Source organism: Equus quagga, unplaced genomic scaffold (genome assembly GCF_021613505.1).
Source record: "Equus quagga isolate Etosha38 unplaced genomic scaffold, UCLA_HA_Equagga_1.0 268.1_RagTag, whole genome shotgun sequence".
NCBI lineage: Eukaryota > Metazoa > Chordata > Mammalia > Perissodactyla > Equidae > Equus > Equus quagga.
In genome coordinates this window covers 1,982,163-1,996,554 of record NW_025799869.1, presented here as the reverse complement: position 1 = coordinate 1,996,554, position 14,392 = coordinate 1,982,163, and the positions used below count along the sequence as shown (strand labels likewise).

At 56.9% G+C, this 14,392-nt stretch overlaps 1 long non-coding RNA gene across 1 annotated transcript; it reads left to right on the top strand.

The window, feature by feature from the left end:
• Positions 1 to 663: 663 nt before the first annotated feature.
• On the top strand, positions 664 to 8,557 carry LOC124233868 (uncharacterized). The gene is made up of 3 exons (XR_006887160.1): positions 664 to 1,054; positions 2,687 to 2,860; positions 6,097 to 8,557. It is a non-coding gene; the product is annotated as an uncharacterized LOC124233868 (long non-coding RNA).
• Positions 8,558 to 14,392: the final 5,835 nt, after the last annotated feature.

Sequence of the window (14,392 nt, the reverse complement as noted above, 5' to 3'; positions counted from 1 at the left end):
AGAGGTACTAAGGTCTCCCTCCTCCCTGTCATTCTGGGTCCCGTGACCCCTCAGGGACACAAGCCTGTTCAGATTCAGATGGCCCCGAGCACCACGGGAGTCAACCTGCACATCAGAGTTCACACTCACCGACAGCAGCCATCACTGCATTTTAATCAGAAAACAACTGGAAGAGAAACGTGCAAATGCTGTAAACTGGCTGAAATCTGTTTTTAGAAGCTGGTATGTTTGGAGTTAAAACACAGCCATTAGATTTCCGGCACCGTAAGTGATTGCTTCGTGCATCTTCTGGTGAGAAGGGAAGTTTTCAGTGGAGACCTGGAGGGGCTGGAGCATTTCCACCTTCTGCTTCATTGCAGCCCCGGCGTGTGCTGTGGTCAGCGCATTGGCACCTGTCCACACTCACACGGATTCTACTGGACTTTGAGGCTAGAAATGCCCAACTTTCTGGAGTAGTTTAGGAAGTTCTTTGAAAAATGGGGCTACAGAGCACTGCAGCCAGAATCCGACAGCTGGCATGTGCCTTTGTTTTGAGCTGCAAGAATGATCTTGGGCAGGACCTTGCGTCTCTGCAGCGTTCGGGGCGTGACTTAGGTCTTTATTGCGCAGGCCTGTGCCGTGAACCTTGGGTCTGGCCAGGGCGGGGCGGTACCCCGGCCACATTTTAGTGCTGCGGGCTGGGGACATAGGTTTGGATGGGGCTCCCAGGAGTTAAGGTTTTCTTCCCATCTTTGACGTGCTGTGGGATGGTGGATTCCATGTTACGATCCTGTTGGCTGACTCCTCCCGTGGGAGACAAATTCCTCTGAGCTGTGGCGCGTTCCCGAGGATGACTGGGCTGTGGAGAAATGCTTCGTTCTCTTCAGCAGACAGACTTGTTTTTCTCAAGCGTCGGGGGCGGGGTAGCACGGCAATGACGTCGCTTTGCTCCGACTCTCCCTCCTTCCTCCCTGAGACTGAGGAGTCATGAAACCTCGGTTAAACTGCGTGAAAACCCAAACATCCCAGCCTGGGCCGGGATGACCAGGAGCAGCGGGAGCAGCAGGATGACCAGGTTGGGCAGCTCGTGGATAGTGATTTCAGGACCCTAACTTCTTTGAGACTCTTCCAAGGGGGAGGCGGGGTCTCTGTCCCCTCCCTCGATCCCGGGTGGGTCTGTGACCACTCACCCCATAGCCTAGTGATGTGGAAGGGAAGGAGGTGACCTCAGAGGCCTGGCAGCTCTGCCAGGTCCTTCTGGGACGGCTGCTCTGGGGATGCTCCCTCCCAGACCGTGTGGAGAGGCCGTGTGCGAGCATTTCTGGTCTTACTGCTCCCATGGTCCCCAGCCTTGGAGTCATCGCACCCCAGGCTCCAGCCTCAGAGGGCTCCAGCCCCCTGCCGTCTGGGTGACCCCTGCTAGGGGCGCAGACCCTGGGAAGCAGAGCCAGCGTCCTTGCTGGGTCCCCTGCCTGGATTCTGACCCATCGTGCCTGGGAGCCTGGCTGATGTTTTAAGTTGGGGTGTCCAGGACCCAGATGGGCATCCCTTCTTAATGGATGTGAGAGCCGAGGTAAGAGGGACAACAGCAAAAACGTCAGTGGCCCTTCCCAGGTCACACCCTCCTCCAGGCTCGTCACAGCTGCAACAACAGCCTGAGGCCAGAGACGGGAGCCCTGGTGCCTCGCGGTCAGCGGCTCTTGGTGGCTCTTGGTGGCCACCACCTCCTTGGTTGAAACCTCGTCCTGCTGGGAGGGCTGAGGTTCTGTTGTCGGAGGCCTGAGGATCGGGGCGGTTCTTAGAGGAGAGAAGGAAGAGACCACCCAGAGAGGGATGAGCAGGGAGGAATGACGCCGCCCCCATGAGGCCCAGCTGGTGTCCTCTGGCCAATGTCCTGGACATCCCTGTATTTGCCTGCTTCCATGCGTGTTTGCGGAAGTGCAGCCAGGCCACACTCAGCCTGACCGTGTGGGGAGGGCCCCGCGTGCGCCCTTTGCTCAGGACTTGTTAGGGGTGCCAGTGTGCACCCCCGCTGTTTCAGGCTGTGAAGTGAGGGGCGGCAGCAGACTGCTGCTCAGGCGTCTTCTGAGAGAAAGGGCAGCGCCCAGCACAGCTGTCTGTGCGAGCCTCGGGCTCTGATCTTCTTCTTTTTAGACCAGTTTTAGGTTCACAGCAAAACTGAGGGGGAGGTACAGAGATTCCCATAATCCCCCTGCCCCACCCCCCATGCACAGCCTCCCCCTCTGTCAACATCCCCACCAGGGGGTATGTTTGTTACAATCGATGAACCTGCACACATCGTCTCATCTAAAGTCTGTAGTTCACACTTGGGCTCGCCCCTGGTGGAGAGCGTTCTGTGGATTTGGACAAATGTGTGATTACGTGCATCCACCATTACAGCATCTCAGAGTCGCTGCCCTGCAGGCCGCTGCGCCCTGCCTGCTCGTCCTCCCCTGCGCCCCGCCTGCTCGTCCTCCCCTGCACTCTGCCTGCTCATCCTCCCCCGCATCTCCAGCAACCGCTGAGCCTGATCCTTGTGCTGTCGCCACCGTTTTGCCTTTTCCAGAATGTCACAGAGTTGGAATCGTGCAGTATAGCCTTTTCAGACTGGCTCTTCCACTTAGTGAGGTTTATGTAAGGTTCCTCCGTGTCTTTTCATGGCTCAGTAGCTCATTTCTTTTTATCTCTGACTAATATTACATCGTAGGATGAACCTCAGCTCATTTATCCATTCAGCTACCGAAGACGTATTGGTTGCTTCCAGATCTTGGCAATGATGAGAAAAGCTGCTGTGAGCATCCGTGTGCAAGAATTTGTGTGGACATGTTTCCAGCTCATTTGAATAAATACCAAGGAATGGAGTTGATTGCTGGAACACTTGGTAAGAGCATGTTTAGTTTTGTAGGAAACCATCAAACTGTCTTGCACAGTGGCTGGACCATTTTGCGTTCCCACCAGCCAGGAGTGAGAGTTTCTGTTGTCCGTATCCTCGCCAGTGTTTGGTGTTGTCAGTGTCCTGGATTTTGGCCGTCCTGGTAGGTGTGAGGTGACATCTCATTGTTGTTTTAATGTATCTGCTTTTATGGGGCTTGGTAACGTGGAGGGCAAGGCTGTCTGTTAGGAAGACACAGGCAGAACGTCCCCAAACTTGAGTAACCTGGAAGTGAGATGAGCTGTCGCTGGCAATGGGAGGAGGGAGAGCCAGGATGAACCACAGGCCGGGGCCAGGCAGGGCCAGGCAGGTGCCAAGAGCGGGATGGACTGCTGCCCATGGAGACGGGGCCAGGACCCGGGGCCTTGCTGGCTGAGACCCCCGGAGAGGAGTGCCAGCTTCCGTCCTTGGTCCCTCCTGGTCCATGCGGCGGGGCCCTCACCCTGCCCTTGGCTGTGCGGATGCTGGATTAGAACTCCTGCAAGGAGTGGAGTGAAGCTGGGGAGGGGGAGGGAGGGTTCTTAGGAGGGTCAGGAGTGGGGGTGCCCCCTTCCTTTGTGTCGTGGGACGCAGAGCCCGGACTCGCCCTTCGTGCAAACTCTCGACGCCCACGGAGCACATGAATATCCCCAGCTCCAGGGATCCTAAGCTGGGAGACTCGGTCCCCGAAGTCACTCTGAATTTAGCGTTGCTTCTCGAGGGGTCCCACGTGAGAAAACTGTGGCTCACACAGGGTTAGCAGTCCGGCTCCCTCTCAGCAACAGTGAGTCGCTGAACTTCCAGGAACAGCCATGGCCGTGCTGCCTGAGCTGTGGGTACAGGAGCCACCAAATCCAGGAGCTGCGGATGGCAGATCTGCTCTGTCCCCAATGCGCCCAGCACAGTGGATGCCTGGCCGTGTCATTCCTGTGTCCCTTGGTTCTGCCTCCAGGTTACGTGAGCCTGTCTTAGCTCTCCTTCTCTGCAGTCCGGGGTTGGGGGCCAGCTGGAGGGGACGAGGACTGGCAGGTGAGGCACCCACACTGTTCACCGTGGTTTCTGAAGGCCAAGGGTGAAAAGATTGTTATCATTTACTTCCTGGCCCAAACTCTGAGATACGAAGAAATGGCCAGGGAGAGCGTGTAGACGGGAAGATGAGGGACCCAGCGGGGAGCCCACTGTTTGCACTTGGAACACAGGAAGATGCTTTCTCAGGTTCTTCAGTGTGTGTGTCTAGGGGGGGGCCTCTGGAAACGGTTTATTTGGGAGCTGATGGCAGAAAGTCCTGCTCAGAAAGGGGAGTGGGGAGACAGGGAGGGAAAGGGGGAACATAACAGAGGACCGTGTACCAACTGAGCCCTGGGCCGCGTCAGCACCTGGGGCTCGGACGCTGCGGATGCCTCAGGCTGTCCCGGCCAGGGCCAGCACCCCCTTTCTCCTCCCTGCACGCCCTTGGCGGAGGCCACCACTGGAGGCTGTGGCTGAGGGTCGGAGGCCTGTGACAAGGCCAGGCACCCATGGTGGCCGCTCCAGGGCACTCAGGGCAGCTCGGCTTCATGCTCTGCTGTAGGACAGTCTGAGCTGAGGCCTCGCAAGGAACACACACACTCTGGACCGTGACGAGGACACAGGGTTTGCAGCAAGAAACATTCCTTTGAAAAGCGATCCCCCTCACGATGCGCGGCAGCGTCCCACGGGTCCTCCTGTTTCTGCAGGAGCAAGCCCAGCTGCTCCGATGACAGCCCAGCCCAGACCTGCGATGGAGTCACAGTGTGCCAGCTGTCGGCAGGGCCCACGCAGCCCCGCATGGCCTGGAGGCGGCCCTGGCTCTGGAGAAGGAGCTGCTCCCTCCGGACCCCTGCTCTCTCCCCTCAGCCCCCGCTGATCAGACCACAACTGCTACCGGCCTTGGGAACAGGCTGGGGGTGGGCATTCGGCCTGAGCCAGGCCATCTGAGAGTCATTCTTCCACCCTGGCTGGTGAACAAACCACTCTCCTGTCTCGGTCCTTGCCCTTCTCAGGACAGCGCAGTTTAAAGCGCTCTCTCGCAGGTGAGCACACGTGGCCTCACAGCCGCCCACACTGTGCTGCTGGAGCAGGCAGAATGTCACTGTCCCCATCTTAGAGACATGGAGATGGGCCCGGGAGGTGGCTGGACTTCCTCAGGTCACTGACCCCGTGTGGGACCGAGGCCTGGCATCGGATGGCGAGTGCTCGGCGTCTCCCCTTCCGCAGACCGCATGGCTGTTGCCGCCATCCTCCGCACCACCTCAGGGCACCCACGATCACGGCGGGTGATGGGGGCTCCCCTACTCGCTGTGCCAGGAAGGGCTGTGCAGACTGCCCGGGAGGGCCCAGATCAAGCAGTGCTCCTGCTGCTCCACGCACGTCTTCCAGAAAAAATAAAACCGTAGGAAACCCTGAGGCGAGCTAACAATTCTCGTGCCCATGTGCTTGCAGTGAAGGGCACTGAGGTCTGCCACTCACTCTGAAACGAGCGAGAGACGCTGGACAGACAGCTGGGTGGCGGGTGGATGCACTGAGAGGAGACGTGTGCAACTGTGGACGGAAGCTTCTAGGCGGTGGGTTCACTGGGCCATTCTGCCTGCTTTTCTCTGTATTGGCAATGTTCACAGAAAAACGTTGGTGAGTTCTTAGAGCCAGTAGCCCCTAGGATCTCCCACTCATTTCTTCATCCCCCGCTGATCACAGAATCAGGTTCCCGTGGTGGAGACCGGGCCACCTACCCAGGCTTGAAGCGCACACAGTGGGTGTTCCTGGAAGAGCAGCCTTGTCATGGAGCCCAGGCAGCCCCTTTTGGGGCAGTTAGCGGCCCTGGCTGGGCACTAACTCCCAGCAGCCTTCAGTCAGGAGATGAGCCCATGGGCCGACGCATCCCCACATGGCTGCAGGTGGCATGGCACTGCCCCATGCTGACAAACACTGGTTTACTCCTCATTTCACGTGAAGGAGGCCCAGAGAGGGCGATTCACCCCAGAGAGGGCACACAGCATGCAAGTGGCCACAGCCATCGAGAGGCCAGGCCCCTGAGCCCTTGGCTGGGGCTCTTTGATTATTCTCTTGCTCCTCATAAGGTTACTAAAGGGTAAACAAGACAGTCATTTGGGGCATTGTAGCAATTATTTGCAATGGGTACCATTTAACACACCAAAAACCACTGTTAACGCTCTATCTCCCCCACACAGGTCACGGCGCCATCGGGAGTTGTGCTCAGAGCCATTTTTCTAGGAGCAGTGACAGGTTTTGCTGACTCAGGTGCAATGGAGCAACATCTGACAGGGCTAGCCAGCTGCACAGATACAGCCTGTGGTGCTGGAAAGGCTCTTCTTTGTCTGAAGTCCCTGATCTAAGCAATTATTCAACCTGAGACTGATCGCTTCCTGCTTGAGTTCACACTGAACTCTGCTGACCCAGTTTCACCAATCCTGAGTAGCCCTGTCCATACCTCGTTCACTGGGTGTGCAAGGCTGCTGTGCACCCGGTGGCTGCTGCAGATGTGCACTTGCTTCTGCATTCCAGCCTGTGCTCTCTGCCAGGCTCCAGCTGCCCTCCCTCTCAGGGCAGGCCCCAGCCTTGCCTCACCCGAGGGAGACCTCCCTGCTGCCCACTGAAAGAGCTTTCTTTCTTCTCTGGGGCTCTCTCGCCTCCTTTTTGTTCGGGCTTTTATTTTAAGTGTGTGGTGAGCTCCCCAGACCGTGGAGATCAAAGCAGGAGGCCTGTGTCTTTGTTCTGATAATGTATGTACATGAGCAAGTTGGGTGAGGAGCCGTGGGGCTCAGCATTCCTGTCACAGACACAGCAGTGCTGTGCTGAGGCTGATGACCACCGTGGACACCCCTGTTCCCCAAGTTACTGCCTCAGTTTACCCGAGGCAATTTGATTTGGAGCATTTTAATTTGGCTCTGGGTTTACTTATTTAGAAGGACCACAGACAGGTTTGCTGCTGTCTCTGGTTGAAAGTGGCAGATTAATCGTGTGTCTTTCTTGATTTCCTCTGAATCATCACAAAATCACAGTGAATGGATGCAGAAAGGTATAAATCCAGAGGGATGTGGACAACAGCAGACCAGACTTGACAACAGAATTTTGGAAAATGGGTAGTATGTGGCTTGGCAGAATGGATCAGCTGAGAACTATGGGCCAGCGAGTGTGCACACGTGTGCATGTGTGTGCGCGTATGTGTGCGTGTGTGTGGTGGGTAAGGGGATCATAAAAAGGAAATTTAAGGTTGTTGCAGGTCCTGTTGGTGCACAACCAACCCTTACTGACAGGCACAGAACAGCATCCTCCGGGATTCTGTGCCCAGGAACCCAGACAGGGCAGGGTGGGGCTGGCTTGTCGCTGCCCCTCTGCGTCTGGGCCTTAACTGGGGAGACCCAGGGTGTTGATCGGAGCTCCTCACAGGGGGCATGGGCTTCCACCCAGCACGGCGGCTGAGGTCTCAGAGGAGGGTTCCAGAGCCACCTGGCAGAGGCTGCTTGGCCTTCTGCGGCTCAGCCTCAGGAGCCCCACAGCCTGGCCTCTGCCATACTCTGTTGAGGAAGTGGTCATGAGCCCGCCCGGTTGAAGAGAAAGGTCCATAGATGCTCACCTCTCAAGGTGAGGGTACCGAGAACTTCGGAGCCACACCAAACCCCAGGGCACTTGGCATCAGAGGTGCCACGTCGCTGAAGCGAGGGGGCCTACTCTTAGGAGGACTGACTCAGGGAGGCTCTGAGCCTGGAAACCCCAGCCAGAGCGAGGACGGAGAACTCAGACTGAAAACAGATGAATCAAGAAAAATCTGCTTTCTGGGCAGTCAGCCGTTCCCGCTTTCCCCTCAGCTGCATGCCGATTGTGCTGTGTGGGCTGAATGTAGGAGTTTTCTCCAGCGAGACTGACCAACCAGAGAAAAGACGGACAGGACCCACATCTGGGGGTCGTGCAGGGACACAGTCAGGCACCCACCTGATCAGCCGACAGGCAGACAAGCAGATGACAAGCCCCACTCACCCACACTGAGCTTCCAGCCAGCCAACCGGGGCCTTAAGTATGGGCAGGATGTGCCCAGACCCCTGGGCATCGGGGCCTCTGTCGGGCATGACAGACACAAACGACAACGGACAGAAGGGGCTCAGGGAGAGGGGGACGGTGCAGAAAAGAAGGACACATCCACGGAACAGTAATGCGATGGAGAAGGGGGCATTCGGAATAAGTGAAAGAGCTCTAAGAAGTTAACATTATGTTGAAGAAGAAAAAAAGTCCAATTGAATTGGGGAAAATAGCGTAGAGGAAATCTCGCAGGAAGTGGGAGAGAAAGACGAAGGCGGGCACAGAGGGAGATAAAGCGTTAACGGAGGCGGTACAAGGTCTGACCAGCAGGAGCTACAGAGGAGGAAAGAGGCGAGGACGTCGTCAGAAACATTCACCAAAACAGGAGACAGGACAGGAGATTCTAGGCTGAAGGAGCCACCAAGGGCTTAGCACAGCGGTGACAAAAAGACCCCATCCATGCATGCTGCTGTGAAACTCGGGACATCAGGGAAAGAGAAGAAGCTAGAAGCTTCTAGAGAGAGAGAAAAAAACAGGTCACGGGCGAGGCTTTACGATGAGCCAGATACCAGCCCCCTCCTCTGCAGCACGGGGAGTGGGCCTGGCGGAGCGATGCTCCCGCCCTGGGAGGGAAGGACCTGCCTCCTAGCACCCTACGACCAGCTGAACGCTCGGCAGGTGCCAAGCACGAGTGGCGGATCTGCTCCAGGAAACTTGATGGACTGCGTGTGCGAACGCCCGCTTTCCCTTGTTTAGATTCCTGTGGCGTCTGTCAGGGGGGAGCTACAGCCACACCAACTGCTATTTATCCCGGGTTCACGTCGCCCCCCCGACATGCCTGCCCTTCAGGCTGGGCCCGTCTCTGCTTCCCTTCGTGGTCTGACTTCTCGAAGATGTAGACTACGTCAATGGTTCCAACATTCTTGGACCCACGGACCCCTCCAAGAGTTGATAAAAGCTACAGAAACTCTTCTGAAAAATATATGTATGCATGCACACGCAAGGTTGTGTGGACAGCCTCCGGAGAGCCCTGGGTGTCCTGGGCAGCTCCTCTGTCCCCTCGAACACTCTTCACATGCGTCCCATTTTCTCAACTCCTGCGTTATTCTTTCTCCTTACTTGTTTATTATAAACATAATACAATGCAGAAAGCTATAGCCAAAAAGAGTCCCAAGGGCTGGCCCTGTTGCTGAGTGGTTAAGTTCGTGTGTTCTGCTTCAGCGGCCCAAATTTTGCTGGTTCAGATCCCGGGTGCAGACCTACACACTACTCATTGGGCCACGCTGTGGCAGTGTGCCACATAGAACAGAATGACTCAGAACTAGGGTATACAGCTACGTGCCGGGGCTTTGGGAAGAGAAAAAAAAAGAGGAAGATTGGCAACAGATGTTAGCTCAGGGCCAATCTTTCTCACCAAAAGAGAGAGAGAAAAAAAAAAGTGCCAATCCACTCAATTCCCATTAGGCTCCATCCCCCCCAGGTGTTACTATTTACAGTCTGATGGGGATTCCTCCAGACGTTTCCAAACCTTTAACGTTGTGTGTGTGCCCGTGTGGGTGCGGGTGAGTTCATGTATGCATACATATCTGCATGTAAACAACCATATATTCACACAGTGTGGAAAAAAAAAAAAAAGAACGTATTTTGGATCATAACATACTTTTTCTGCCATTTGGCTTTTCGTGTGATAAATCATAGACCTCTCTTGACGTTCACCCATACAGATTTCCCACGTTGATTGTCAGTTCCACCATCTTCCTGGGGGTGAGTGTATTTTAATTAACTTAAATAATGCCTTGTTGATGGTCATTTCAGCTGTTTCAGTTATTGCTGCTTATGCAAACAGTGCAGCAACCCAGCAGGCTTTATATGCACGTGTTTAAAGAGTGGAAATGTGCACATGTATCTGCAGCCACTGTCTATCTCAGTAGGAATATGTCTGTAAAATGCCTCCTAGAAACAGAACTGCTAACTCATAGGTACACGTATTTACATTTCTTACAGTTATTGCCAATTTATTCCCCAACAAGCCTGTACTAATTGTGCTTCCACCAACAGGGTCTCAGGTGTCCTTGTCCCCACGTTCTCTCCGTTACTGGATGTGGGTGATGTTCTTGAAATACTGCAGATGGGTCAAAAAGAGCGTCTCAAGGTTGCTTGACACGTCATGCTCTTGGCCACTAGTGGGGTGAACGTTTTTCACATCTTTACGACCAATTTATTATTTTCTCCTGGGAATGGCCAGTTTCTTTCTGTATTAATCAGGCAAAGTAACACCAACTGTGGCCATGGACAGTCTGAAATCCGCGGGGCCGAACACGATTGCTTTGTTTTCTGCTGCCTGTGAGTGTCCTCCACTTGGAAGCCAGGCAGGTGGGCCTTGGGCCTCCAGGGTGCTGCGGGGGGCAGGGGGCACGTGGGGCTGTAGCCGCCTCTGCTGGGACGGGAGCCCCTACCCTGTGACGTCCCGGAGGCCAGACTGGGAAGTCTGTTGCCCTGGGGAGGCTGGGAACCCAGGGAGAGCCCGCTGGCTCACTGAAAGTTTGTCTTTGTCTTGCTAAAGTTTTTCTGAGTTGTCTGCCCTTTTCTTATTAATTTCTGAAAGCTCTTGATGCATTTCGGACATTAACCCTTAGTCCTGCCGTGGAACTTTAATGTATTTTCTCTTTACTGTTTTGCGTCAAAGCTGCTTGAATTCTCCATCCTTCCCATGCTTTCGGCGACGTGTGCTCCTGGGTCCTGGTGGTCCCTGGGGGCATCGGGTTCCCCGTTCGGCTCCAGGTTGACCGAGGTGATAAATACCTCCTCTTACGTTGTCTATTAAACGCACAGTTTTCACAGCACATTTGTGTTTCCTGCAGCGGGCGTGTATGCGTGTGTGGCTTGTGAGGGCCTGGGTTTCCGCCGTGGTTGTTCCCACTCTGCTCAACCAGCTCATGGCGAGGGCCCCTGGCTCCGAGTCCTCCGTCCCAGGAAGGTTCCAGTCTCGCCTCTGCCCCTGCCACGTGGCCGGCTGCCTCCCCACTCCTTCCTCGCGCCTCCTGCTCCTCCATCCTCCCTGACTGCCCTCCAGAGTCCTCGCCGGCTCCTGTGCCCGCCCCTCGGGCCAGCTCACCTGGCCCACATGGGTCTATGCCTTGCCCACCCGGCTGTCTCCCCACTGGCACTAAGACCCCCTACCCTGGAGTCCTAGGGTCCCCCCGTCTTCCTCCTCCTGCCTGCGGCCCCAAGGGATGCCCACAGACTTTCCCTCCCCACACCTGTCTCTTCTGTGTCCCTGAGAGACCCAGGGCCACTTCTGCTTTTCCTCCATAAGCCGCATGACCAGCCACACACATCCCATCCATCCCGACTGTGCTGGGTGCGACCTTCCTGCTTTGGCCCCCACCACTCCCCCTGGACCCGCAGAGGCGCCCCTGTCTCCGTCAGCCTTCCACACCTCCGTGTCTTCCCAGGGCCCTTCCTCTGGCCCAGAAGCCCCTGCTCCACTCTCCTGTCCCACTAAAGCTAGGCTCCGTGGGGGGCCAGGCCAGCGCCACTCCCCTGCATTGCTCCCCGAGCTGCCGAGCCCTGAGCCTTCCTCTCTGTCCACATCTCCACTGGTCAGAGCCATGCACCCCTGGTCCTCTTACCCTGCGACACCCTGTGGCTCGTTCACGAGACCTGGAGCTCCTGGAGGCTGGAGCCCAAATCCTCTGGGGCCAGAGAAGGCAGCCGTGGGGCAAGCTGTCTCTGGAAGGTAAGGGCACAGGGCCTCTGCCTGCAAGGGCAGGTAAGTATCTGGTGCCCAGAGAGGCGAGTGCCTGACCGTGCAGAGAGCCCGGGGTTCCAGCCAGGGCCCCGCCACCTCAGGGGAGCCGCACTATGGCTGGCGAGGTCAGGCCGCCCCGGCTCAGCCCTCGCAGTTCAGCCAGAGGGATCCAACAAGGCAGCTTGTGGCTGGATGCCTGCCTGCCGGCCCGCTGCTTCTTTTAAAAGAATGCCTTCTGCTCTTCGAATCCCAAGCCTCCTGCAACCCAGAAAAGATGCGGCTCCCCATGTGCCCTGCCACGGTGGGCTGCCGGCACCCCTCGGGGTGGGGACGACGGCTGGGGGTCTCAGCACTACGGGCTCCTGCTCGGCTGTCACTGGCTTGGCATCTTCCCCAAGCCCTGGATTGGAAGCTCTGCGGCTCCCCACCTCCTGCAGCGTGAGGTTTTGATTTCCTGGCACTCCGTGGCCATGGACGACCTGGGGGCTGGCCACTCGGCCAGAGCGCGTGCCCTGGTCACTGGAGGCTCAGGTCGGGTGCAGGCGGGGTGACCGTGGCCCTCTGTCCTCTCAGCGCGGAGTAACTGAGGGGGACCAGATGCTTTTCAGCCTCGGACTCGGGCCAGCAGGTCGGTGGAACCGTGGCTTCTTCAGGCTGGACGTTTTTCTGTAACGTCTCTGCCTGTCAGTCCATCTGGAAGCCTCGCCCCACCCCTGACTGTCTGCAGAGCTGGCAGACCGCCACCACACAAGCCGCCACCACTTCCTCCATCCTCCTTGGCAGACGCCACTAAGTGCTCACGGGTGGGGTCTGAACGCAGCCTCAGAATCCTTCTCAACACTTGCTGGGAGCTGCCATTCCAGACGGACTCTCCAGACCACCGTGCAGCTGGGTGAGCTAGGAGCCGTCTTCTGAGTGGACTCCTCATGGCTTGAGTGAAAACGCAGGCCACAGTGACCCCAGTGTCCATGGTGACAGTCCCAGACAGCACTGGGCAGGGGCGCTCCAGGGCTCCTGGCTCACCTCCCTTGTTCCCAGGGGAGGAACTGCAGCCCAGAGGAGGGGAGTGAAGGGTGGCCGATGTGTGTCTAAATTGGCCCTGTAGGACTACGGGGAGCATGTGCCCCATCTGGGAATGCTGCATTCTGGGGTCCCCTCCTGGGAATCACCTACGAGATTGACCTTAAAGGCTGGGAGAAGGGGCTGGCTCAGTGCCATAGTGGTTAAGGTTGTGTGCTCTGCTTCAGGGGCCTGGGGTTTGGCGCTTTGGATCCCGGGCACAGAACTACACATCACTCATCGAGCCATGCTGTGGCAGCCATCCCACATACAAAATAGAGGAAGATGGGCACAGATATTAGCTCAGGGCCAGTCTTCCTCAGCAAAAACAAAACAAAGGCTGGGAGGAGTGTGGCTGTGGGGAGCTTGGTGGCCTCAGTGCAGTGCTGCATCCCCTGAGGGCAGAGCGCACGCTCGGAGCACTGCACGAGTGCTGGTGCATGTCTCCACGCTGGTCCTCGAGTCTGTTTCCCCGATGAAGAGGCTCAGAGGGGCTGAGCGGCTTGTCCAGGATCCCTTGTTGGAAAACGCAGAGGAGGGCCAGGGTCAGCTCTTCTGTTCCTTCCCCTGAGCATCTCTACGGGTGCTGAGTGTCCGTGGGGGTTCCTTTGAACCCGCTTTATCCCCTTTGGGGTGTTTCCGCTTGTTAGAAAGAATCTCACGCTGTCAGGACCAAGGCTGAGGTTTTCGGTCACTGCCACGGGATACAGTAATGAAGACAGAGCATCTCTCAGAGTGGAAACCAGTCCCCACTATGGTCAGCCCGGAAGCATCACCTGGGACCCGTCAGAGGCTCAGCAGCTGTTCACGGAGATTCAACTGAAATTAGTCAGATTCACCTCTTTGCTAACAGCGCCTCTTTGCCCCGCAGATCGGCCTGGCTCGAGTCGTGTGTCTAGGAGACTCACGTATGCACGTCAGTCCTGTCACCGCAGCAGGTAGCACAAGGCCTCAAGTCCCCGAGGCAGCATGGCCAGTGCGGGCCCTGTGCAGGTGCGATGTCACTGTCGCTCCTTGACTGTGCTTAGTGGCGCTGGCAGACGGGGACGCGTTCACGGAGGGGACCGAAAGCGAGATAGAGGTTTCTGTCTCTGTGATCTATTGATGCCCACGACCCTGCATTTAGGGATTTAGAACAACAATCATGTGACTGTATGTCCTGATTTCATGGGTCAGGCGTTCGGGCTGCTGCAGCTTGGTGGCTCCCCCGTGCCTCCTGGAGCTGAAAGGGGTCACTTGGTGATACCCATCTGGCGGGTGGGCTGGTCCAGGGAGCCCAAGACCACTTCATTCACACGCCTCCAGCCTTGACGGGGCGACCTGAAGAGAGCACCAGCGTGGACTCTCCAGCCTGGCCATTGCAGGGTCCTCGGATTGTCCCCTGGTGGCTGACCTCTTCCTGAGTGAGGAGGTCCCAAAGAGAGGGTAGAAGTGAGGAGGCATCTACCATCCTGTCCAGACGTACCACAAGCTCTCTTCTGCTGCCTCACTTCGAGCAAGAGCATGTCGTGGAGCCAGCCAGGACCCCGGGCCAGTGGGCGGGGGGGCCGGCTGCCCCTGGCAATGGGGGGAGCAGTGGAGACCCTGCAGCCATCCTTCATCCACCACCGCACAGGTTGAGCCTCTGGCGTGTGGGGCAG